The sequence below is a fragment of the Bombina bombina genome, chromosome 5 (assembly GCF_027579735.1).
Source record: "Bombina bombina isolate aBomBom1 chromosome 5, aBomBom1.pri, whole genome shotgun sequence".
Lineage (NCBI taxonomy): Eukaryota > Metazoa > Chordata > Amphibia > Anura > Bombinatoridae > Bombina > Bombina bombina.
In genome coordinates this window covers 728,828,894-728,854,222 of record NC_069503.1, presented here as the reverse complement: position 1 = coordinate 728,854,222, position 25,329 = coordinate 728,828,894, and positions in this window count along the sequence as shown.

Genomic DNA, 25,329 nt, shown 5'->3' with positions numbered 1-25,329 from the left:
GGGTTCAGTGTCCCATTAACATTTTGCAGCAGGCTCAGTTTGAGCCAATGCATTACATAGATATAAAGTTGTTATCTTGGAAGGTTTTGTTTCTTGTTGCTATCTCTTCTGCTCGGAGAGTTTCTGAACTCTCAGCTTTGCAGTGTGATTCACCTTACCTTATATTTCATGCGGATAAGGCGGTTCTTCGTATTAAAGGGATAGTAAACACCAAAAATTTTATTGTTTAAAAAGATAAGATAATCCCTTTATTTACCATTCCCTAGTTTTGCATAACCAACACTGTTATAGAAATATACTTTTTACCTCTGTCATTACCTTGTATCTAAGCTTTTGCTGACTGTCTCCTTATCTCAGATCTTTTGACAGACTTGCATTTCAGGCAATTAGTGCTGACTCTTAAATAACTTCACGTGCATGAGCACAGTGTTATCTACAGGGAGTGCAGAATTATTAGGCAAGTTGTATTTTTGAGGATTAATTTTATTATTGAACAACAACCATGTTCTCAATGAACCCAAAAAACTCATTAATATCAAAGCTGAATAGTTTTGGAAGTAGTTTTTAGTTTGTTTTTAGTTATAGCTATTTTAGGGGGATATCTGTGTGTGCAGGTGACTATTACTGTGCATAATTATTAGGCAACTTAACAAAAAACAAATATATACCCATTTCAATTATTTATTTTTACCAGTGAAACCAATATAACATCTCAACATTCACAAATATACATTTCTGACATTCAAAAACAAATCAGTGACCAATATAGCCACCTTTCTTTGCAAGGACACTCAAAAGCCTGCCATCCATGGATTCTGTCAGTGTTTTGATCTGTTCACCATCAACATTGCGTGCAGCAGCAACCACAGCCTCCCAGACACTGTTCAGAGAGGTGTACTGTTTTCCCTCCTTGTAAATCTCACATTTGATGATGGACCACAGGTTCTCAATGGGGTTCAGATCAGGTGAACAAGGAGGCCATGTCATTAGATTTTCTTCTTTTATACCCTTTCTTGCCAGCCACGCTGTGGAGTACTTGGACGCGTGTGATGGGGCATTGTCCTGCATGAAAATCATGTTTTTCTTGAAGGGTGCAGACTTCTTCCTGTACCACTGCTTGAAGAAGGTGTCTTCCAGAAACTGGCAGTAGGACTGGGAGTTGAGCGTGACTCCATCCTCAACCCGAAAAGGCCCCACAAGCTCATCTTTGATGATACCAGCCCAAACCAGTACTCCACCTCCACCTTGCTGGCGTCTGAGTTGGACTGGAGCTCTCTGCCCTTTACCAATCCAGCCACGGGCCCATCCATCTGGCCCATCAAGACTCACTCTCATTTCATCAGTCCATTAAACCTTAGAAAATCTTGAGATATTTCTTGGCCCAGTCTTGACGTTTCAGCTTGTGTGTCTTGTTCAGTGGTGGTCGCCTTTCAGCCTTCACGCTTCAGAAGCTTTGCAATTTTAAGAGTGCTGCATCCCTCTGCAAGATATCTCACTATTTTTTACTTTTCTGAACCTGTCAAGTCCTTCTTTTGACCCATTTTGCCAAAGGAAAGGAAGTTGCCTAATAATTATGCACACCTGATATAGGGTGTTGATGTCATTAGACCACACCCCTTCTCATTACAGAGATGCACACCACCTAATATGCTTAATTGGTAGTAGGCTTTCGAGCCTATACAGCTTGGAGTAAGACAACATGCATAAAGAGGATGATGTGGTCAAAATACTCATTTGCCTAATAATTCTGCACTCCCTGTATATAAAACACATGAACTAACACCCGCTAGTGGTGAAAAACTGTCAAATGCATTCAGTTGCGAGGCGACCTTCAAGGGCTTTGAAATTAGCATATGAACCTACCTAGGTTTGACTTTCAACTAAGAATAACAAGAGAATAAAGCAAATTTGATGATAAAAGTAAATTAAAGTTGTTTAAAATTACATGCCCTATCTGAATCATGAAAGTTTAATTTGGACTTTACTATCCATTTAAACTGGGTTTTCTCCTTAAGGTGGTTTCGGTTAGGAGTATTAATCAGGAGATTGTTGTTCCTTCCCTTTGTCCCAATCCTTCTTCTCATAAGGAACGTTTGTTGCACAACTTGGATGTTGTGCGTGCTCTAAAATTCTATCTTCAGACGACTGAAGATTTTCTCCAAACTTCTGCCATTTGTTTTTCTGGTAAGCACAAGGGTCAGAAGGCTTCTGTTACTCCTCTTTCCTTCTGGTTAAGAAGTATGATTCATTTAGCTTATGAGACTGCTGGTCAGCAACCTCCTGAACGAATTATGTCTCATTCCACTAGGGCTGTCTCCTCTTCTTGGGCTTTCAAAAATGAAGCTTCTGTGGAACAGATTTGCAAGGCTGCAACTTGGTCTTCTTTTTCCAAATTTGATACTTTTTCCTCGGCTGAGGCTGCTTTTGGGAGAAAAGTTCTTCAAGCGGTAGTACCTTCTGTTTAGGTCCGTGTCCTCTAGCTTGGGTATTGGTTCCCACTAGTAATTGAATGACGTTGTGGACTCTCCATATCTTAGGAAAGAAAACAAAATGTATGCTTACCTGATAAATTTCTTTCCGGATTTGGAGAGTCCATGACCCCACCCTTAATTAAGACAGTTATTTTTTTATTTTTTTTACTAAACCTCAAGCACCTCTGTGTTATTCCTTTTTCCTTTTGGTCGAATGACTGGGGATTATGGGTAGGGAAGTGACATTTAACTGCTTTTGCTGTGGTGATTTTTGCCTCCTCCTGCTGACCAGGAGTGATATTCCCACTAGTCATTGAATGACGTTGTGGACTCTCCACATACGGAAATATTTTTTATTTTTTTTATCAGGTAAGCATAAATTTTGTTTTTCTGCAATTAGAAACAAATTCTATCATGCAAATGAAACAGAAACATGTTTGTGCAATACTGGTGCATGTGACTAGAGTTCACTTGCTGATAACCAAAACTCCCCAAAAAAAGATTTTATTTTAAAAGGAATTGAGTTCATTTTAAAGCATAATTATTTTCAATTTGATACAAATTTTTATTTACAGCTACAAGGCACAGCGATGGGGACCACATTTGCCCCATCCTATGCAAATCTTTTTATGAATTGTTTTGAGAACAGTTATGTTTGGAATAATAATCCCTTTAGTACCAAAATTATTAATTATTTTCGGTATATTGATGACGTAATCTTTATATGGAAGGGACAGGAAGATGAGGCAAGTGAGTTTATTGCACATCTAAATAATAACAACATGAATCTCAGGTTTACCAGTAAGATCCATAGGGACGTCATGGAATTTTTAGACCTAATTTTGTACATTGACCATAACAATCAGATTGCTGTTAAGAACTTTCGGAAGCCCACAGATAAAAATGGCTTTATTAATGCCAAAAGTGGACATCTTCCGAGGTGGAAGAACAACATTCCTCTGGGTCAGTATCAGAGGATACGTCGTAATTGTACCCACTATGAGGATTATTTGGAAGAGTCTAAGGCATTGGACCTCAGGTTTATAGAAAAAGGGACAGGGGTACTATGCTAGAGCCCACTAATAAAAACAAGAATCCCAACACAGGGAAAGAGGAAATTAGATTTATTACTACCTACAGCCAGGGAAGTAGAGAAATAAGTAACATCATGAAAAAACATTGGAGAATTTTAACATCTGATCCCATCATAGGGAAATTTTTACCAAACCAGCCCACCATAACTTTCAGAAAAAATAGGGATTTTAAAAATATGTTAGCTCCGTCCAGATTTACATCTACAAAAGCTCCCCCCATAAGTTCTAATAACCACTGACTCACTAGAAAAAATGGAACTTGGCCTTGCAGGGCTAGGAATTGCAATATGTGCAGTCGCATTATTGGAGGAGATATGTTCAAAAATATAGATCAGACCAAATCATATAAGGTCAAACACACATTTTCGTGTACATCCAAATTTGTGGTGTATCTCCTCATATGCGACTGCAATTGTTATTATATAGGTAGAACCAAAAGAATGATCAGAAGCAGGTTCAACGAACACTTGGGGAACATTAAAAATAAAATTGAAAACCATAGTGTACCTTTTCATTTTAAACAGTTCCATGAGGCTAATAATAAGAGCCTAAGAGTGATGATTCTTGACTGGATTTCTCCAAATTGCTCCAATAATAGATTGAGGTGTCTGAGACAGCGTGAAACCTTTTGGATTCACGAACTCAGAACCCTCAATATTGAGAATCCAAAAGGTCTAAATATAGATTTGGACCTACAGGCCTTTATGTAATAACAAGATATAGACTAGGAACCGAGTAAAGTGTATTTCTTTAGAGTTATGTACACCCAGACCCTAGAAAGGAAGATCAGACTTGGCTATATTATGTCCCATAGGATTACACTCTCAAGTTAATTTATAATAAATTAATTTTTGGTCTCCAAGTGTACTTGTATATAGATCGTTGGGATGTTATTTTTTCATGTATATAAATTAGACTTGAGAAAATATTTGATGAACTGATGTTTTTTATATATGATGTGTAATTTTTACCTATGCAAAGGGCTCACATGCATTTTTATCTGTGTCCAAGTGAGTATATATTTGCATTTTTTCCTGTTATGTATTATTATGAATTTTATTAATTTTAATTACTGTTAGGTACGTTCAGCATATCTTCATAATATTTATTACTTAAGTGTTTTTATGAAAATAAATATTGAAATATTGAAATACTGCATGAATTGTTCTAATCTATTTTACATTATAATTGCGGTTAGCAGCAATCATATTGTTTTTCTGACTCGCCTTTTACTTCTCTGTGTTTCTCTTAGAAATTCTTGTAGCCTTTCACTATAAGGGCATATGATGGACTTCCTGCATTTACTGATTGGGTGCATTTAGTGAAGATCAACCAATTAGGATTGTTTATTTTGGAGGTGTGCTCCTCCCCGCCATGTTTAAATAGGAAGCCAGATTCAAGGTAACGACATTCTTTTGAAAAAGTTGGGTCGTAACCCGACGAAACGCATAGAGTCTTGTGCATTGAGGAGTTCGAGCTACACTGTAGTAGCTTACAACAACAATCTACATCCCACTGTCAGAATTCAGTGAGGCTACCCCTGCCGTGATCAGTTCCGGTTACGTCTTGAACTTCCGGTTTGGACTGGATACCAGTAACACTATAGCGGACATTTCTAACAGCCCAGCCGGTGGAAAGACTCAGAGTGCTGGATAGTAACAGAGGACTGTCTGTGCCCAGCAGTGTGTCTGCCGAGTGGTGATTTTTAATGCCTGCATTTTTTTATGTTATGTACGTCTTATGCCCATTTATGTTGGTTAATTTATTGTAATACACATTAAACAGTTTTACGTTCAGAGTGGGTTGCGCTCTGTGTTCTTTTTGTTTTTACAGTCTATCCCTTGGGAACAGGAACACAGTTCATTGCACCCTTCAACAGAGCAGCACCCTCCATTCCATTTATACTTTCAGCGCCTAAATTTCTCTCGGGGAAGTATTATTGTTTTATTTATTGATATATAATCATATGTCATGTTTTAGGCAGTGTCATGTTTTAGGCAGTGTGATATATATGCCGCTTTAAAGTTTCTTATTCCTAGGTTCATGCCTGTGAGTTTTGCACTATATTATTTAGAAGCTTTTAGCAGAGATTGATAAAATTATTTATTTATTTATTTACTTATAGTAATTATTGCCTTGTATCACTACATTTATATTTTTATATTTCTTGTGGGGGTCAGAGAAGCGCAGTCTATATTTGACTTTGTATGTTTCCCCAAAAACTGTATTCATAGGTGGTGCCACACCCCTCAGACATAAACTCCGTAATGGAACAGACACTTACATTATTACATTTATAAACATTCAGAAATCACATTTACATTTTTATTCCATTGTATGTAATTCTAATTGACTTCTTTGATTATTTAACAAAAGTATTAGACCAGGGTGGTGCAGTTGATGTAGCATAGCTAGATTTCAGCAAAGCATTTGGTCTAGATTAAAAAATTGTGAACTGGGTAGATTGCTGGCTTAAAGGGACAGTCTAGTCCAAAATAAACTTTTATGATTCAGATAGAAAATGTAATTTTAAACAATTTTCCAATTTACTTTTATCACCAATTTTACTTTGTTCGCTTTGTATTCTTAGTTAAAAGCTAAACCTAGGAGGTTTATATGCAAATTTCAAAGCCCTTGAAGGCCACCTCTTCTCTCAGGGCATTTTGACAGTTTTTCACTACTAGAGGGTGGTATATAGATAACACTGTGCTCACGCACGTGGAGTTCCAGTGAGCTAGCTCCGATTGGCTAAAATGGATGTCTGTCAAAAGAACTGAAATAAGGGGGCAGTTTGCAGAGGCTTAGATACAAGGCAATCACAGAGGTAAAAAGTGTATTTATATAACTGTGTTGGTTATGCAAAACTAGGGAATGGGTAATAAAGGGATTATCTATCTTTTTAAACAATAAAAATTCTGGTGTAGACTGTCCCTTTAAGGATAGAAAACAGACACCTAGATTACGAGTTTTGCGTTAACAGGGGTGCAGTACTAACGAGCAGTTTATGCTCACTGCTCACTTACAGATAGCGCTGGTATTACGGGTTTTTAAAAACCCGGAGTGAGCGAAGAGCAAATTTTTGCTCTACATCTCACCTCAATACCAGTGCTGCTTACGTTAGTGGTGATCTGGTAAAACGTGCTCGTGCAAGATTTCCCCATAAGAATCAATGAGGGAGAGCCGGCTGAAAAAAAACCTAAAACCTGCAAAAAAAAGCAGCGTAAAGCTCCTAACGCAGCCCCATTGATTCCTATGGGGAAATAAAATTTATGTTTACACCTAACACCCTAACATGAACCCCGAGTCTAAACACCCCTAATCTTACACTTATTAACCCCTAATCTGCCGCCCCTGATATCTGCATTATATTATTAACCCCTAATCTGCCGCTCCGGACACCGCCGCTACCTACATTATACTTATAAACCCCTAATCTGCCGCCCCCAAAATCACTAACACCTACATTTTATTTATTAACCCCTACTCTGCCGCCCAACCTACCTACATTTATTAACCCCTAATCTGCTGCCCCGACACTATAATAAAGTTATTAACCCCTAAACCTAAGTCTAACCCTAACACCCACTAACTTAAATATAATTAAAATAAATCTAAATCACTACAATTAACTAAATAATTCATATTTAAAACTAAATACTTACCTATAAAATTTAATTGTAATTAATTGTATTTAATTTAGGTAATTAATTTAATTATAGTGTAGTGTTAGGTGTAATTGTAACTTAGGTTAGGTTTTATTTTACAGGTAAATTTGTCTTTATTTTAGCTAGGTAGTTATTAAATAGTTAATAACTATTTAATAACTATTGTACATAGTTAAAATAAATACAAAGTTGCATGTAAAATAAAAATAAACCCTAAGCTAGCTACAATGTAACTATTAGTTATATTGTAGCTATCTTAGGGTTTATTTTATAGTTAAGTATTTAGTTTTAAATAGGAATAATTTAGTTAATTGTAGTAATTTTATTTAGATTTATTTAAATTATATTTAAGTTAGGGGGTGTTAGGGTTAGACTTAGGTTTAGGGGTTAATAACTTTATTATAGTGACGGGGGCGGCAGATTAGGGGTTAAAAAATGTAGGTAGGTGGCGCCGATGTTAGGGGTGGCAGATTAGGTGTTAATATTTAACTAATGTTTGCGATGCGGGAGTGCGGCGGCTTAGGGGTTAATATATTATAGTGGCGGTGATGTCTGGTTCGGCAGATTAGGGGTTAAAAAAAATTATTTTAGTGTTTGCGATGTGGGGGGGGGGCCTCGGTTTAGGGGTTAATAGGTAGTTTATGGGTGTAAGTGTACTTTTGTGCACTTTAGTTAAGAGTTTTATGCTACGGCGTTGTAGTGTAAAACTCATAACTACTGACTTAAAGGATTACTTTCTATTATAATTTTTAAGCTAAACAACTAACATATTAATCATTAATTAAAACCTACTCACCTATATTTTCTCCAAAACGAAGTTTCATAACGTTCTAAAAGTTATATCTTTTATTCGCCGATGATGTCACGTTATCCTGCCCACTATTTTCAGCACTGCATGTTCAAAATACTTAAACCAATAACTTTGTGTTTAAAGCGCCATTTTGAAACCTAGGTATTGTAAACGGATTGGTACAGAGCAAAGGATACCCACGGAGTGGGTTTGGAGAACAATTAAATTTGCAGACAAGATTTCTGATATACGGTAGAGATATGTTAATGAAATGCTATTGATAAAAAGCGTATTTGGGGTAGTTAGTTAGAAACAGGCATAGAAAATATTTACTTACAGTGGCCCTTTAAATGCAGTACCAGGCTTGACAGGAGAGGGTTTACCGCTCACTTTTGGTCAGACTCGTAATACCAGCGCTATGCAAGTCCCATTGAAAATATAGGATACGCAATTGACGTAAGTGGATTTGCGGTATTTCCGAGTCTGGCCAAAAAAAGTGAGCGGTACACCTGTACTTTCAAGACTCGTAATACCAGCAGGCGTTAAAAAGTAGCGTTGGGACCGGCCAAGACTTATCTAGCCGAGAGCGTTTTAATAAATGGAATACATTCAGCAGAAGGGTCGGTGCTGAGGCCTGCTTTGCCTAACATATCTGTTATATCAGCAAAGGGATACAGGGGAAAGTATGTCTGTTTGCAGAAGATACAAAAATTTGTAATAGGGTAGATATTCCAGGGGGATGGACAAAATGAGAAGTGATATAAAAAACCAAATGATGCTTACCTGATAATTTCCTTTTCTTCTGATGGAAAAAGTCCACAGCTGTATTCATTACTTTTGGGAAATAAGAACCTGGGCACCAGACGGAGGCAAAGACACCCCAACCAAAGGGCTTAAATACTCCTCCCACTCCCCTCATCCCCCAGTCATTCTGCCGAGGAACAATAGAAGAAATATCAGGGTGAAAGGTGCCAGAAGAATATAAGGACGACCCACATAAAATTACGAGTGGGGAGCTGTGGACTCTTTCCATCAGAAGGAAAACATAATTTATGTAAGAACTTACCTGATAAATTCATTTCTTTCATATTAGCAAGAGTCCATGAGCTAGTGACGTATGGGATATACATTCCTACCAGGAGGGGCAAAGTTTCCCAAACCTCAAAATGCCTATAAATACACCCCTCACCACACCCACAAATCAGTTTAACGCATAGCCAAGAAGTGGGGTGATAAGAAAAAAGTGCGAAAGAATAAAAAATAAGGAATTGGAATAATTGTGCTTTATACAAAAAAAAAAAATCATAACCACCACAAAAAGGGTGGGCCTCATGGACTCTTGCTAATATGAAAGAAATGAATTTATCAGGTAAGTTCTTACATAAATTATGTTTTCTTTCATGTAATTAGCAAGTCCATGAGCTAGTGACGTAGGGATAATGAATACCAAAGATGTGGATCTTCCACGCAAGAGTCACTAGAGAGGGAGGGATAAAATAAAGACAGCCAATTCCGCTGAAAATAATCCACACCCAAAATAAAGTTTAAATCTTATAATGAAAAAAACTGAAATTATAAGCAGAAGAATCAAACTGAAACAGCTGCCTGAAGTACTTTTCTACCAAAAACTGCTTCAGAAGAAGAAAACACATCAAAATGGTAGAATTTAGTAAAAGTATGCAAAGAAGACCAAGTAGCTGCTTTGCAAATCTGATCAACCGAAGCTTCATTCCTAAATGCCCAGGAAGTAGAAACTGACCTAGTCGAATGAGCTGTAATCTTTTGAGGCGGAGTTTTACCCGACTCGACATAAGCATGATGAATCAAAGATTTCAACCAAGACGCCAAAGAAATGGCAGAGGCCTTCTGACCTTTCCTAGAACCGGAAAAGATAACAAATAGACTAGAAGTCTTTTGGAAATTTTTAGTAGCTTCAACATAATATTTCAAAGCTCTAACTACATCTAAAGAATGCAACGATCTTTCCTTAGAATTCTTAGGATTAGGACACAATGAAGGAACCACAATTTCTCTACTAATGTTGTTAGAATTCACAACCGTAGGTAAAAATTTAAAAGAAGTTTGCAATACCGCCTTATCCTGATGAAAAAAAATCAGAAAAGGAGACTCACAAGAAAGAGCAGACAATTCAGAAACTCTTCTAGCAGAAGAGATGGCCAAAAGAAACAAAACTTTCCAAGAAAGTAATTTAATGTCCAGCGAATGCATAGGTTCAAAACGGAGGAGCTTGAAGAGCCCCCAGAACCAAATTCAAACTCCAAGGAGGATAAATTGACTTAACAGGTTTTATACGAACCAAAGCATGTACAAAACAATGAATATCAGGAAGACTAGCAATCTTTCTGTGAAAAAGAACAGAAAGAGCAGAGATTTGTCCTTTCAAGGAACTTGCAGACAAACCTTTAGCCAAACCATTCTGAAGAAACTGTAAAATTCTAGGAATTCTAAAAGAATGCCAAGAAAAATGATGAGAAAGACACCAAGAAATGTAAATCTTCCAGACTCGATAATATATCTTCCTAGATACAGATTTACGAGCCTGTAACATAGTATTATGAGTATTATGAGAATCAAGCGTTCAATCTCCATACCTTCAAATTTAAGGATTTGAGATCCTGATGGAAAAAAGGACCTTGCGATAGAAAGTCTGGTCTTAGCGGAAGAGTCCACGGTTGGCAAGTGGCCATCCGGACAAGATCCGCATACCAAAACCTGTGAGGCCATGCTGGAGCCACCAGCAGAACAAACGAGCATTCCTTCAGAATCTTGGAAATTACTCTTGGAAGAAGAACTAGAGGCGGAAAGATATAGGCAGGATGATACTTCCAAGGAAGTGACAATGCATCCACTGCCTCTGCCTGAGGATCCCTGGATCTGGACAGATACCTGGGAAGCTTCTTGTTTAGATGAGAAGCCATCAGATCTATTTCTGGAAGTCCCCACATTTGAACAATCTGAAGAAATACCTCTGGGTGAAGAGACCATTCGCCCGGATGTAACGTTTGGCGACTGAGATAATCCGCTTCCCAATTGTCTATACCTGGGATATGAACCGCAGAAATTAGACAGGAGCTGGATTCCGCCCAAACAAGTATTCGAGATACTTCTTTCATAGCCAGAGGACTGAGTCCCTCCTTGATGATTGACATATGCCACAGTTGTGACATTGTCCGTCTGAAAACAAATGAACGACTCTCTCTTTAGAAGAGGCCATGACTGAAGAGCTCTGAAAATTGCACGGAGTTCCAAAATATTGATTGGTAATCTCACCTCCTGAGATTCCCAAACCCCTTGTGCTGTCAGAGACCCCCAAACAGCTCCCCAACCTGTCAGACTTGCATCTGTTGAAATCACAGTCCAGGTTGGAAGAACAAAAGAAGCCCCCTGAACTAAATGATGGTGGTCTGTCCACCACGTCAGAGAGTGTCGTACAATCGGTTTTAAAGATATTAATTGAGATATATTTGTATAATCCCTGCACCACTGGTTCAGCATACAAAGCTGAAGAGGTCGCATGTGAAAACGAGCAAAGGGGATCGCGTCCGATGCAGCAGTCATAAGACCTAGAATTTCCATGCATAAGGCTACCGAAGGGAATGATTGAGACTGAAGGTTTTGACAAGCTGAAACCAAATTTTAGACGTCTCTTGTCTGTCAGAGACAGAGTCATGGACACTGAATCTATCTGGAAACCTAAAAAGGTTACCCTTGTCTGAGGAATCAATGAACTTTTTGATAAATTGATCCTCCAACCATGATCTCGAAGAAACAAGACAAGTCGATTCGTATGAGATTCTGCTAAATGAGAAGACTGAGCAAGTACCAAGATATTGTCCAAATAAGGAAATACCACAATACCCTGTTCTCTGATTACAGACAGAAGGGCACCGAGAACCTTTGTAAAAATCCTTGGAGCTGTTGCTAGGCCAAACGGCAGAGCCACAAACTGGTAATGCTTGTCTAGGAAAGAGAATCTCAGAAACTGATAGTGATCTGGATGAATCGGAATATGCAGATATGCATCCTGTAAATCTATTGTGGACATATAATGCCCTTGCTGAACAAAAGGCAGAATAGTCATTATAGTTACCATTTTGAATGTTGGTATCCTTACATAATGATTCAATATTTTTAAATCCAGAACTGGTCTGAAGGAATTCTCCTTCTTTGGTACAATGAAGAGATTTGAGTAAAACCCCAGCCCCTGTTTCAGATCTAGAGTTGGCTGGAGTAATTATGCCAGTTCCAGTTCTGGAACACATTTCAGAAATGCTTGAGCCTTCACTGGATTTACTGGGACACGGGAAAGAAAAAATCTTCTTGCAGGAGGCCTTATCTTGAAGCCTATTCTGTACCCTTCTGAAACAATGTTCTGAATCCAAAGATTGTGAATTGAATTAATCCAAATTTCTTTGAAAAATCGTAATCTGCCCCCTACCAGCTGGGCTGTAATGAGGGCCGCACCTTCATGTTGACTTGGGAGCTGGCTTTGGCTTTCTAAAAGGCTTGGATTTATTCCAGACTGGAGGTGGTTTCCAAACTGATACTGCTCCTGTAGGGGAAGGATCAGGCTTTTGTTCCTTATTGAGACGAAAGGAACGAAAACGATTATTAGACCTAAATTTACCTTTAGATTTTTTATCCTGTGGTAAAAAAGTTCCTTTCCCCCCAGTAACAGTTGAAATAATAGAATCCAACTGTGAACCAAATAATTTATTACCCTGGAAAGAAAGGGAAGACATATCAGCATTCCCAGTTTTAAGCCATAAAGCTCTTCTAGCTAAAATAGCTAGAGACATATACCTGACATCAACCCTAATGATATCAAAGATGGCATCACAAATAAAATTAGTAGCATGTTGAAGAAGATTAACAATGCTATGAGAATTATGATCTGTTACTTGTTGCGCTAAAGCTTCTAACCAAAAAGTTGAAGCTGCAGCAACATCCGCTAAAGATATAGCAGGTCTAAGAAGATTACCTGAACATAAGTAAGCTTTTCTTAGAAAGGATTCAATTTTCCTATCTAAAGGATCCTTAAAGGAAGTACCATCTGCCGTAGGAATAGTAGTACGCTTAGCAAGAGTAGAGATAGCCCCATCAACCTTAGATTAGAGTTTTGGGACAAAATCCCTGTCAGATGGCACAGGATATAATTGCTTAAAACGTTTAGAAGGAGTAAATGAATTGCCCAAATTATTCCATTCCCTGGAAATTACTTCAGAAATAGCATCAGGGACAGGAAAAACTTCTGGAATAACTACAGGAGATTTAAAAACCTTATTTAAACGTTTAGATTTAGTATCAAGAGGACCAGAATCCTCTATTTCTAATGCAATTAAGACTTCTTTAAGTAAAGAACGAATAAATTCCATTTTGAATAAATATGAAGATTTATCAGCATCAACCTCTGAAACAGAATCCTCTGAACCAGAGGAATCAGAATCAGAATGATGATTTAAAAATTCATCTGAAAAATGAGAAGTTTTAAAAGACCTTTTACGTTTACTAGAAGGAGGAATAACAGACATAGCCTTCTTAATGGATTTAGAAACAAAATCTCTTATGTTAACAGGAACACTCTGAGTATTAGATGTTGATGGAACAACAACAGGTAATGTAACATTACTAAAGGAAATATTATCTGCATTAACAAGTTTGTCATGACATTCATTACAAACAACAGCTGGAGGAACAGATACCACAAGTTTACAGCAAATACACTTAACTTTGGTAGATCCAGCATCAGGCAGCGATTTTCCAGAAGTATCTTCTGATTCAGGGTCAATCTGGGACATCTTGCAATATGTAATAGAAAAAACAACATATAAAGCAAAATTGATCAAATTCCTTAAATGACAGTTTCAGGAATGGGAAAAAAATGCCAGTGAACAAGCTTCTAGTCAACCAGAAGCAAATAAACAATGAGACTTAAATAATGTGGAGACAATAATGACGCCATATTTTTTAGCGCCAAAAAAGACGCCCACATTATTTGGCGCCTAAATGCTTTTGGCGCCAAAAATGACGCCACATCCGGTAACGCCGACACTTTTGGCTCAAAAAACGTCAAAAATTACGCATCTTCCGGTGACAAGTATGACGCCGGAAATAACAAAGAAATTTTTTTGTGCCAAAAAAGTCTGCGCCAAGAATGACGCAATAAAATGAAGCATTTTCAGCCCCCGTGAGCCTAACAGCCCACAGGGATAAAAGTCAAATTTAAAGGTAAGAAAAAAATAATCATTCAAATGCATTATCCCAATAATGAAACTGACTGTCTGAAATAAGGAATATTGAACATCCTGAATCAAGGCAAATAAATGTTTTAACACAAATATTTAGAACTTTATATAAAAGTGCCCAACCATAGCTTAGAGTGTCACAAAAATAAGACTTACTTAACCCAGGACACTCATCTACATATAGTAGAAAGCCAAACCAGTACTGAAACGAGAATCAGTAGAGGTAATGGTATATATAAGAGTATATCGTCGATCTGAAAAGGGAGGTAAGAGATGAATCTCTACGACCGATAACAGAGAACCTATGAAATAGACCCCGTAGAAGGAGATCATTGAATTCAAATAGGCAATACTCTCTTCACATCCCTCTGACATTCACTGCACGCTGAGAGGAAAACCGGGCTCCAACCTGCTGCAGAGCGCATATCAACGTAGAATCTAGCACAAACTTACTTCACCACCTCCACGGGAGGCAAAGTTTGTAAAACTGATTTGTGGGTGTGGTGAGGGGTGTATTTATAGGCATTTTGAGGTTTGGGAAACTTTGCCCCTCCTGGTAGGAATGTATATCTCATACGTCACTAGCTTATGGACTCTTGCTAATTACATGAAAGAAATTATCAGGTAAACATAATTTGTTTGTTTCATGTAATTGGCAAGAGTCCATGAGCTAGTGACGTATGGGATATACATTCCTACCAGGAGGGGCAAAGTTTCCCAAACCTCAAAATGCCTATAAATACACCCCCCCCCCCACACCCACAATTCAGTTTTACAAACTTTGCCTCCTATGGAGGTGGTGAAGTAAGTTTGTGCTAGATTTCTACGTTGATATGCGCTTCCCAGCATGCTGAAGCCCGGTTTTCCTCTCAGAGTGCAGTGAATGACAGAGGGATGTAAAGGGAGTATTGCCTATTGAATGCTATGGTCATCCTATTGGGGATCTATTTCATAGGTTCTCTGTTATCGGTCGTAGAGATTCTTCTCCTACCTCCCTTTTCAGATCGACGATATACTCTTGTATACCATTACCTCTGCTGATTCTCGTTTCAGTACTGGTTTGGCTATCTACTATATGTAGATGAGTGTCTTTTGGTAAGTTATTTTATTTATGACACTCTCAGCTATGGTTTGGCACTTTATATGTAAAGTTCTAAATATATGTTTTATACTTATTTGCCATGATTCAGGTTAATCGGTATATTTCCTTCTTACTGACTGCCAGTTTCATTTTTGGGAAATGCATATAAATACATTTGTTTTCTTAACTGAAAATGTTTCATTTGACTTTTTTTCTAAATTGCAGGCTGTTAGGCTCGCGGGTGCAAAAAATGCTAGAATTTATTGAGTCATTTTTGGCGCGAGAATTACGTTTAACGTCACCGACGTCATTTCCGGCGTCATAGTTGACACAGAGTTTTCACGTAGTTGCGTCATCTATGACGCTCGTGTTTGTTGCAGATGTTTTTGGCACCAAAAAATTTGTCAATTGTGGGCGTCATATTTGGCCAGTTTTTTTGACATTATTTAAGTCTTTGTTTCTGTTTGCTTCTGGTTACCAGAGGCTTATTCTGTTTGCATTTTTTCCCATTCCTGAAACTGTCATTTAAGGAATTTGATAATTTTGCTTTATAGGTTGTTTTTTTCTATTACATATTGCAAGATGTCGCAATCTGACCCTGTATCAGAATCTACTTCTAGAATCTCTTGCTAAACATACTACTATTCCTACGGCAGATAGTACTTCTTTTAAAGATCCTTTAGATAGGAAGCTTGAATCTTTTCTAAGGAAGGCTTATTTATGTTCAGGTAATCTTCTTAGGCCTGCTATTTCTTTGGCTGATGTTGCTGCAGCTTCTACTTTTTGGTTGGAGGCTTTAGCGCAACAAGTGCCAGATAATGTGTATAGCATTTCTTTCATGTAATTAGCAAGAGTCCATGAGCTAGTGACGTATGGGATATACATTCCTACCAGGAGGGGCAAAGTTTCCCAAACCTTAAAATGCCTATAAATACACCCCTCACCACACCCACAATTCAGTTTTACAAACTTTGCCTCCTATGGAGGTGGTGAAGTAAGTTTGTGCTAGATTCTACGTTGATATGCGCTCCGCAGCAGGTTGGAGCCCGGTTTTCCTCTGAGCGTGCAGTGAATGTCAGAGGGATGTGAGGAGAGTATTGCCTATTTGAATGCAATGATCTCCTTCTACGGGGTCTATTTCATAGATTCTCTGTTATCGGTCGTAGAGATTCATCTCTTACCTCCCTTTTCAGATCGACGATATACTCTTATATATATATATATACCATTACCTCTGCTGATTTTCGTTTCAGTACTGGTTTGGCTTTCTACAACATGTAGATGAGTGTCCTGGGGTAAGTAAGTAAGCTTATTTTCTGTGACACTAAGCTATGGTTAGGCACTTTTTTATAAAGTTCTAAATATATGTATTCAAACATTTATTTGCCTTGACTCAGGATGTTCAACATTCCTTATTTTCAGACAGTCAGTTTCATACTTGGGATAAATGCATTTGTTTCAATCATTTTTTCTTACCTTAAAAAATTTGACTTTTTCCCTGTGGGCTGTTAGGCTCGCGGGGGCTGAAAATGCTTCATTTTATTGCGTCATTCTTGGCGCGGACTTTTTTGGCGCCAAATTTTTTTTCTGTTTCCGGCGTCATACGTGTCGCCGGAAGTTGCGTCATTTTTTGACTTTTTTTGCGTCAAAAGTGTCGGTGTTCCGGATGTGGCGTCATTTTTGGCGCCAAAAGCATTTAGGCGCCAAATAATGTGGGCGTCTTTTTTGGCGCTAAAAAATATGGGCGTCATTTTTGTCTCCACATTATTTAAGTCTCATTATTTATTGCTTCTGGTTGCTAGAAGCTTGTTCACTGGCATTTTTTTCCCATTCCTGAAACTGTCATTTAAGGAATTTGATCAATTTTGCTTTATATGTTGTTTTTTCTTTTACATATTGCAAGATGTTCCACGTTGCAACTGAGTCAGAAGATACTTCAGGAAAATCGCTGCCCAGTGCTGGAGCTACCAAGCTAAGTGTATCTGCTATAAACTTTTGGTATCTGTTTCTCCAGCTGTTGTTTGTATTGCATGTCATGACAAACTTATTAATGCAGATAAAATTTCCTTTAGTACTGTTACATTACCTGTTGCTGTTCCGTCAACATCTAATTTTCAGAGTGTTCCTGATAACATAAGAGATTTTATTTTTTAAATCCATTAAGAAGGCTATGTCTGTTATTTCTCCTTCTAGTATACATAAAAGTCTTTTAAAATGTCTCTTTTTTCAGATGAATTTTTAAATGAACATCATCATTCTGATGCTGATAAATCTTTGTATTTGTTCAAGATGGAATTTATTTGTTCTTTACTTAAAGAAGTATTAATTGCATTAGAAATAGAGGATTCTGGTCCTCTTGATACTAAATCTAAACGTTTAAATAAGGTTTTTAAATCTCCTGTAGTTATTCCAGAAGTGTTTTCTCTCCCTGATGCTATTTCTGAAGTAATTTCCAGGGAATGGAATAATTTGGGTAATTCATTTACTCCTCCTAAACGTTTAAGCAATTATATCCTGTGCCATCTGACAGATTAGAGTTTTGGGACAAAATCTCTAAGGTTAATAGGGCTGTCTCTACTCTTGCTAAACGTACTACTATTCCTATGGCAGATAGTACTTCATTTAAGGATCCTTTAGATAGGAAAATTGAATCCTTTCTAAGAAATGCTTACTTATGTTCAGGTAGACCTGCTATATTTTTAGCGGATGTTGCTGCAGCTTCAACTTTTTGGTTAGAAGCTTTAGCGCAACAAGTAACATATCATAATTTTATAGCATTATTATTATTCTATAACATGCTAATAATTTTATTTGTGATACCATCTTTTGATATCATTAGAGTTGATGTCAGGTATATGTCTCTAGCTATTTTAGCTAGAAAAGCTTTATGGCTTAAAACTTGGAATGCTGATATGTCTTCTAAGTCAACTTTGCTTTCCCTTTCTTTCCAGGGTAATACATTATTCGATTTTCAGTTGGATTCTATTATCTCAACTGTTACTGGAGGGAAGGGAACTTTTTTACCAAAGGATAAAAAATCTAAGGTAAATTTAGGTCTAATAATCATTTTCGTTCCTTTCTTCACAACAAGGAACAAAAGCCTGATCCTTCATCCTCAGAGCGGTATCAGTTTGGAAACCATTTCCAGTTTGGAATATATCCAAGCCTTATAGAAACCTATAGCCAGCTCCTAAATACCCATGAAGGTGCGGCCCTCATTCCAGCTCAGCTGGTATGGGGCAGTTTACGTTTTCTTCAAGGAAATTTGGATAAATTCCGTTCACAATCTCTGGTTTCAGAACATTATTTCAGAAAGGTACAGAATTGGCTTCAAGTTAAGGCCTCCTGCAAAGAGATTTTTTTCTTTCCCGTGTCCCAGTAAACACAGCAAAGGCTCAGCATTTCTGAAATGTGTTTCAGATCTAGAGTTGGCTGGAGTAATTATGCCAGTTCCAGTTCTGGAACAGGGGCTGGGGTTTTATTCTATCTCTTCATTGTACCAAAGAAGGTCAATTCCTTCAGACCAGTTCCGGATCTATCTATTGAATCGTTATGTAAGGATACCAACATTCAAGATGGTAACTGTAGGACTATCCTGCCTTTTGTTTAGCAAGGGCATTATATGTCTACAATAGATTTACAGGATGTATATATGCATATTCCGATTCATCCAGATCACTTTTAGTTTCTGAGATTCTCTTTTTAGACAAGCATTACCAGTTTTGTGGCTCTACCGTTTGGCCTAGCGTCAGCTCCAAGAATTTTTTTCAAAGGTTCTCGGTGCCCTTCTGTCTGTAATCAGAGAACAGGGTTTTGGTATTTCCTTATTTGGACGATATCTTGGTACTTGCTCAGTCTTCACATTTTCGCAGAATCTCATACGAATCGACTTGTGTTGTTTCTTCAAGATCATGGTTGGAGGATCAATTTACCATTCAGTTCATTGTTTCCTCAGACAAGGGTAACCTTTTTAGGTTTCCAGATAGAATCAGTGTCTATGACTCTGTCCTTGTCAGATAAGAGAAGTTTAACATTGATATCAGCTTGTCAAAACCTTCAGTCACAATCATTCCCTTTGGTAGCCTTATGCATGGAAATTTTAGGTCTTAGGACTGCCGCATCGGATGCGATCTCCTTTGCTCGTTTTCACATGCGACCTCTTCAGCTCTGTATGCTGAACCAGTGGTGCAGGGATTACACAAAGATATCTCAATTAATATCTTTAAACCGATTATACGACACTCTCTGATATGGTGGACAGTTCACCATCGTTTAGTTCAGGGGGCTTCTTTGTTCTTCCGACCTGGACTGTAATCTCAACAGATGCAAGTCTTACAGGTTGGGGAGCTGTGTGGGGGTCTCTGACGGCACAAGGGGTTTGGGAATCTCAGGAGGTGAGATTACCGATCAATATTTTGAACTCCGTGCAATTTTCAGAGCTCTTCAGTCTTGGCCTCTGAACAACTTTCTCTTCAGAAGAGGCAGTTGTTCATTTGTTTTCAGATAGACAATGTCACAGCTGTGGCATACATCAATCATCAAGGAGGGACTCACAGTCCTCTGGCTATGAAAGAAGTATCTCGAATTTTGGTTTGGGCGGAATCCAGCTCTTGTCTAATCTCTGCGGTTCATATCCCAGGTATAGACAATTGGGAAGCGGATTATCTCAGTCGCCAAACGTTGCATCCGGGCGAATGGTCTCTTCACCCAGAGGTATTTCTTCAGATTGTTCAAATGTGGGAACTCCCAGAAATAGATCTGATGGCTTCTCATCTAAACAAGAAACTTCCCTGGTATCTGTCCAGATCCCGGGATCCTCGGGCGGAAGCAGTGGATACATTATCACTTCCTTGGAAGTATCATCCTGCCTATATCTTTCCGCCTCTAGTTCTTCTTCCAAGAGTATTCTCCAAGATTCTAAAGGAATGCTCGTTTGTCCTGCTGGTAGCTCCAGCATGGCCTCACAGGTTTTGGTATGCGGATCTTGTCCAGATGGCCTCTTGCCAGCTGTGGACTCTTCCGTTAAAACCAGACTTTCTGTCGCAAGGTCCTTTTTTCCATTAGGATCTCAAATCCTTAAATTTTAAAGGTATGGAGTTTGAACGCTTGATTCTTGGTCAAAGAAGGTTTCTCTGACTCTGTAATTAATACTATGTGACAGGCTCGTAAATCTGTATCTAGAGAGATATATTATAGAGTCTGGAAGACTTATATTCCTTAGTGTCTTTCTCATCATTTTTTCTTGGCATTCTTTTTGAATACCGAGAATTTTTTCAGTTTCTTCAGGATGGTTTAGATAAAGGTTTGTCCGCAAGTTCCTTGAAAGGACAAATCTCTGCTCTTTCTGTTCTTTTTTCACAGAAGGATTGCTAATCTTCCTGATATTTCATTGTTTTGTACAAGCTTTGGTTCGTATAAAACCTGTCATTAAGTCAATTTCTCCTCCTTGGAGTTTGATTTTGGTTCTGGGGGCTTTTCAAGCTCCTCCTTTTGAACCCATGCATTCTTTGGTCGTTATATTACTTTCTTGGAAAGTTTTGTTTCTTTTGGCCATCTCTTCTGCCAGAAGAGTCTCTGAATTATCTGCTCTTTCTTGTGAGTCTCCTTTTCTGATTTTTCATCAGGATGAGGCGGTGCTGCGAACTTCTTTTGAATTTTTTACCTAAGGTTGTGAATTCTAACAACCTTAGTGGAGAAATTGTGGTTCCTTCATTATGTCCTAATCCTATGAATTCTAAGGAGAAATCATTGCATTCTTTGGATGCTGTTAGAGCTTTGTATTATTATGTTTAAGCTACTAAGTCTTTCCGAAAGACTTCTAGTCTATTTGTCATCTTTTCCGGTTCTAGAAAAGGCCAGAAAGCTTCTGCCATTTCTTTGGCATCTTGGTTGAAATCTTTATTTTATCATGCCTATGTCGAGTCGGGTAAAATTCCGCCTCGAAGGATTACAGTTCATTCTACTAGGTAAGTTTCTACTTCCTGGGCGTTTAGGAATGAAGCTTAGATTGATCAGATTTGCAAAGCAGCAACTTGGTCCTCTTTGCATACTTTTTCTAAATTCTACCATTTTGATGTGTTTTCTTCTTCTGAAGCAGTTTTTGGTAGAAAAGTACTTCAGGCAGTGGTTTCAGTTTGAATCTTCTGCTTATGTTTTTCATTAAACTTTATTTTGGGTGTGGATTATTTTCAGCAGGAATTGGCTGTCTTTATTTTATCCCTCCCTCTCTAGTGACTCTTGTGTGGAAAGATCCACATCTTGGGTAGTCATTATCCCATACGTCACTAGCTCATGGACTCTTGCTAATTACATGAAAGAAAAACAGAATTTATGTTTACCTGATAAATTACTTTCTCCAACGGTGTGTCCGGTCCACGGCGTCATCCTTACTTGTGGGATATTCTCTTCCCCAACAGGAAATGGCAAAGAGCCCAGCAAAGCTGGTCACATGATCCCTCCTAGGCTCCGCCTTCCCCAGTCATTCGACCGACGTAAAGGAGGAATATTTGCATAGGAGAAATCATGATACCGTGGTGACTGTAGTTAAAGAAAATAAATTATCAGACCTGATTAAAAAACCAGGGCGGGCTGTGGACCGGACACACCGTTGGAGAAAGTAATTTATCAGGTAAACATAAATTCTGTTTTCTCCAACATAGGTGTGTCCGGTCCACGGCGTCATCCTTACTTGTGGGAACCAATACCAAAGCTTTAGGACACGGATGAAGGGAGGGAGCAAATCAGGTCACCTAGATGGAAGGCACCACGGCTTGCAAAACCTTTCTCCCAAAAATAGCCTCAGAAGAAGCAAAAGTATCAAATTTGTAAAATTTAGTAAAAGTGTGCAGTGAAGACCAAGTCGCTGCCTTACATATCTGATCAACAGAAGCCTCGTTCTTGAAGGCCCATGTGGAAGCCACGGCCCTAGTGGAATGAGCTGTGATTCTTTCAGGAGGCTGCCGTCCGGCAGTCTCGTAAGCCAATCTGATGATGCTTTTAAGCCAAAAAGAGAGAGAGGTAGAAGTTGCTTTTTGACCTCTCCTTTTACCGGAATAAACAACAAACAAGGAAGATGTTTGTCTAAAATCCTTTGTAGCATCTAAATAGAATTTTAGAGCACGAACTACATCCAAATTGTGCAACAAACGTTCCTTCTTTGAAACTGGATTCGGACACAAAGAAGGCACGACTATCTCCTGGTTAATGTTTTTGTTAGAAACAACTTTCGGAAGAAAACCAGGTTTAGTACGCAAAACCACCTTATCTGCATGGAACACCAGATAAGGAGGAGAACACTGCAGAGCAGATAACTCTGAAACTCTTCTAGCAGAAGAAATTGCAACCAAAAACAAAACTTTCCAAGATAATAACTTAATATCAACGGAATGTAAGGGTTCAAACGGAACCCCCTGAAGAACTGAAAGAACTAAATTGAGACTCCAAGGAGGAGTCAAAGGTTTGTAAACAGGCTTGATTCTAACCAGAGCCTGAACAAAAGCTTGAACATCTGGCACAGCTGCCAGCTTTTTGTGAAGTAACACAGACAAAGCAGAAATCTGTCCCTTCAAAGAACTTACATAATCCTTTCTCCAAACCTTCTTGAAGAAAGGATAGAATCTTAGGAATTTTTATCTTGTCCCAAGGGAATCCTTTAGATTCACACCAACAGATATATCTTTTCCATATTTTATGGTAGATTTTTCTAGTTACAGGCTTTCTGGCCTGAACAAGAGTATCAATGACAGAATCTGAGAACCCTCGCTTTGATAAAATCAAGCGTTCAATCTCCAAGCAGTCAGTTGGAGTGAGACCAGATTCGGATGTTCGAACGGACCTTGAACAAGAAGGTCCCGTCTCAAAGGTAGCTTCCATGGTGGAGCCGATGACATATTCACCAGGTCTGCATACCAAGTCCTGCGTGGCCACGCAGGAGCTATCAAGATCACCAATGCCCTCTCCTGATAGATCCTGGCTACCAGCCTGGGGATGAGAGGAAACGGTGGGAATACATACGCTAGTTTGAAGGTCCAAGGTGCTACTAGTGCATCTACTAGAGTCGCCTTGGGATCCCTGGATCTGGACCCGTAGCAAGGAACCTTGAAGTTCTGACGAGAGGCCATCAGATCCATGTCTGGAATGCCCCACAACTGAGTAATTTGGGCAAAGATTTCCGGATGGAGTTCCCACTCCCCCGGATGAAATGACTGACGACTCAGAAAATCCGCTTCCCAATTTTCCACTCCTGGAATGTGGATTGCAGACAAGTGGCAGGAGTGAGACTCCGCCCATTGAATGATTTTGGTCACTTCTTCCATCGCCAGGGAACTCCTTGTTCCCCCCTGATGGTTGATGTACGCAACAGTCGTCATGTTGTCCGATTGAAACCGTATGAATTTGGCCTTTGCTAGCTGAGGCCAAGCCTTGAGAGCATTGAATATCGCTCTTAGTTCCAGAATATTTATCGGGAGAAGAGATTCTTCCAGAGACCAAAGACCCTGAGCTTTCAGGAGTCCCCAGACCGTGCCCCAGCCCACCAGACTGGCGTCGGTCGTGACAATGACCCACTCTGGTCTGCGGAAGCTCATCCCCTGTGACAGGTTGTCCAGGGACAGCCACCAACGGAGTGAATCTCTGGTCCTCTGATCTACTTGTTTCGTCGGAGACAAGTCTGTATAATCCCCATTCCACTGACTGAGCATGCACAGTTGTAATGGTCTCAGATGAATTCGCGCAAAAGGAACTATGTACATTGCCGCGACCATCAAACCTATTACTTCCATGCACTGCGCTATGGAAGGAAGAGGAACAGAATGAAGTACTTGACAAGAGTTTAGAAGTTTTGATTTTCTGGCCTCTGTCAGAAAAATCCTCATTTCTAAGGAGTCTATTATTGTTCCCAAGAAGGGAACTTTTGTTGACGGAGATAGAGAACTTTTTTCTACGTTCACTTTCCACCCGTGAGATCTGAGAAAGGCCAGGACGATGTCCGTGTGAGCCTTTGCTTGTGGAAGGGACGACGCTTGAATCAGAATGTCGTCCAAGTAAGGTACTACCGCAATGCCCCTTGGTCTTAGCACCGCTAGAAGGGACCCCAGTACCTTTGTGAAAATTCTTGGAGCAGTGGCTAATCCGAACGGAAGTGCCACAAACTGGTAATGCTTGTCCAGAAAGGCGAACCTTAGGAACCGATGATGTTCCTTGTGGATAGGAATATGTAGATACGCATCCTTTAAATCCACCGTGGTCATGAATTGACCTTCCTGGATGGAAGGAAGAATTGTTCGAATGGTTTCCATTTTGAACGATGGAACCTTGAGAAACTTGTTTAGGATCTTGAGATCTAAGATTGGTCTGAATGTTCCCTCTTTTTTGGGAACTATGAACAGATTGGAGTAGAACCCCATCCCTTGTTCTCCTAATGGAACAGGATGAATCACTCCCATTTTTAACAGGTCTTCTACACAATGTAAGAATGCCTGTTTTTTTATGTGGTCTGAAGACAATTGAGACCTGTGGAACCTCCCCCTTGGGGGAAGCCCCTTGAATTCCAGAAGATAACCTTGGGAGACTATTTCCAGCGCCCAAGGATCCAGAACATCTCTTGCCCAAGCCTGAGCGAAGAGAGAGAGTCTGCCCCCCACCAGATCCGGTCCCGGATCGGGGGCCAACATCTCATGCTGTCTTGGTAGCAGTGGCAGGTTTATTGGCCTGCTTACCTTTGTTCCAGCCTTGCATTGGCCTCCAGGCTGGCTTGGCTTGAGAAGTATTACCCTCTTGCTTAGAGGATGTAGCACTTGTGGCTGGTCCGTTTCTGCGAAAGGGACGAAAATTTGGTTTATTTTTAGCCTTGAAAGACCTATCCTGAGGAAGGGCGTGGCCCTTACCCCCAGTGATATCAGAAATAATCTCTTTCAAGTCAGGGCCAAACAGCGTTTTCCCCTTGAAAGGAATGTTAAGCAATT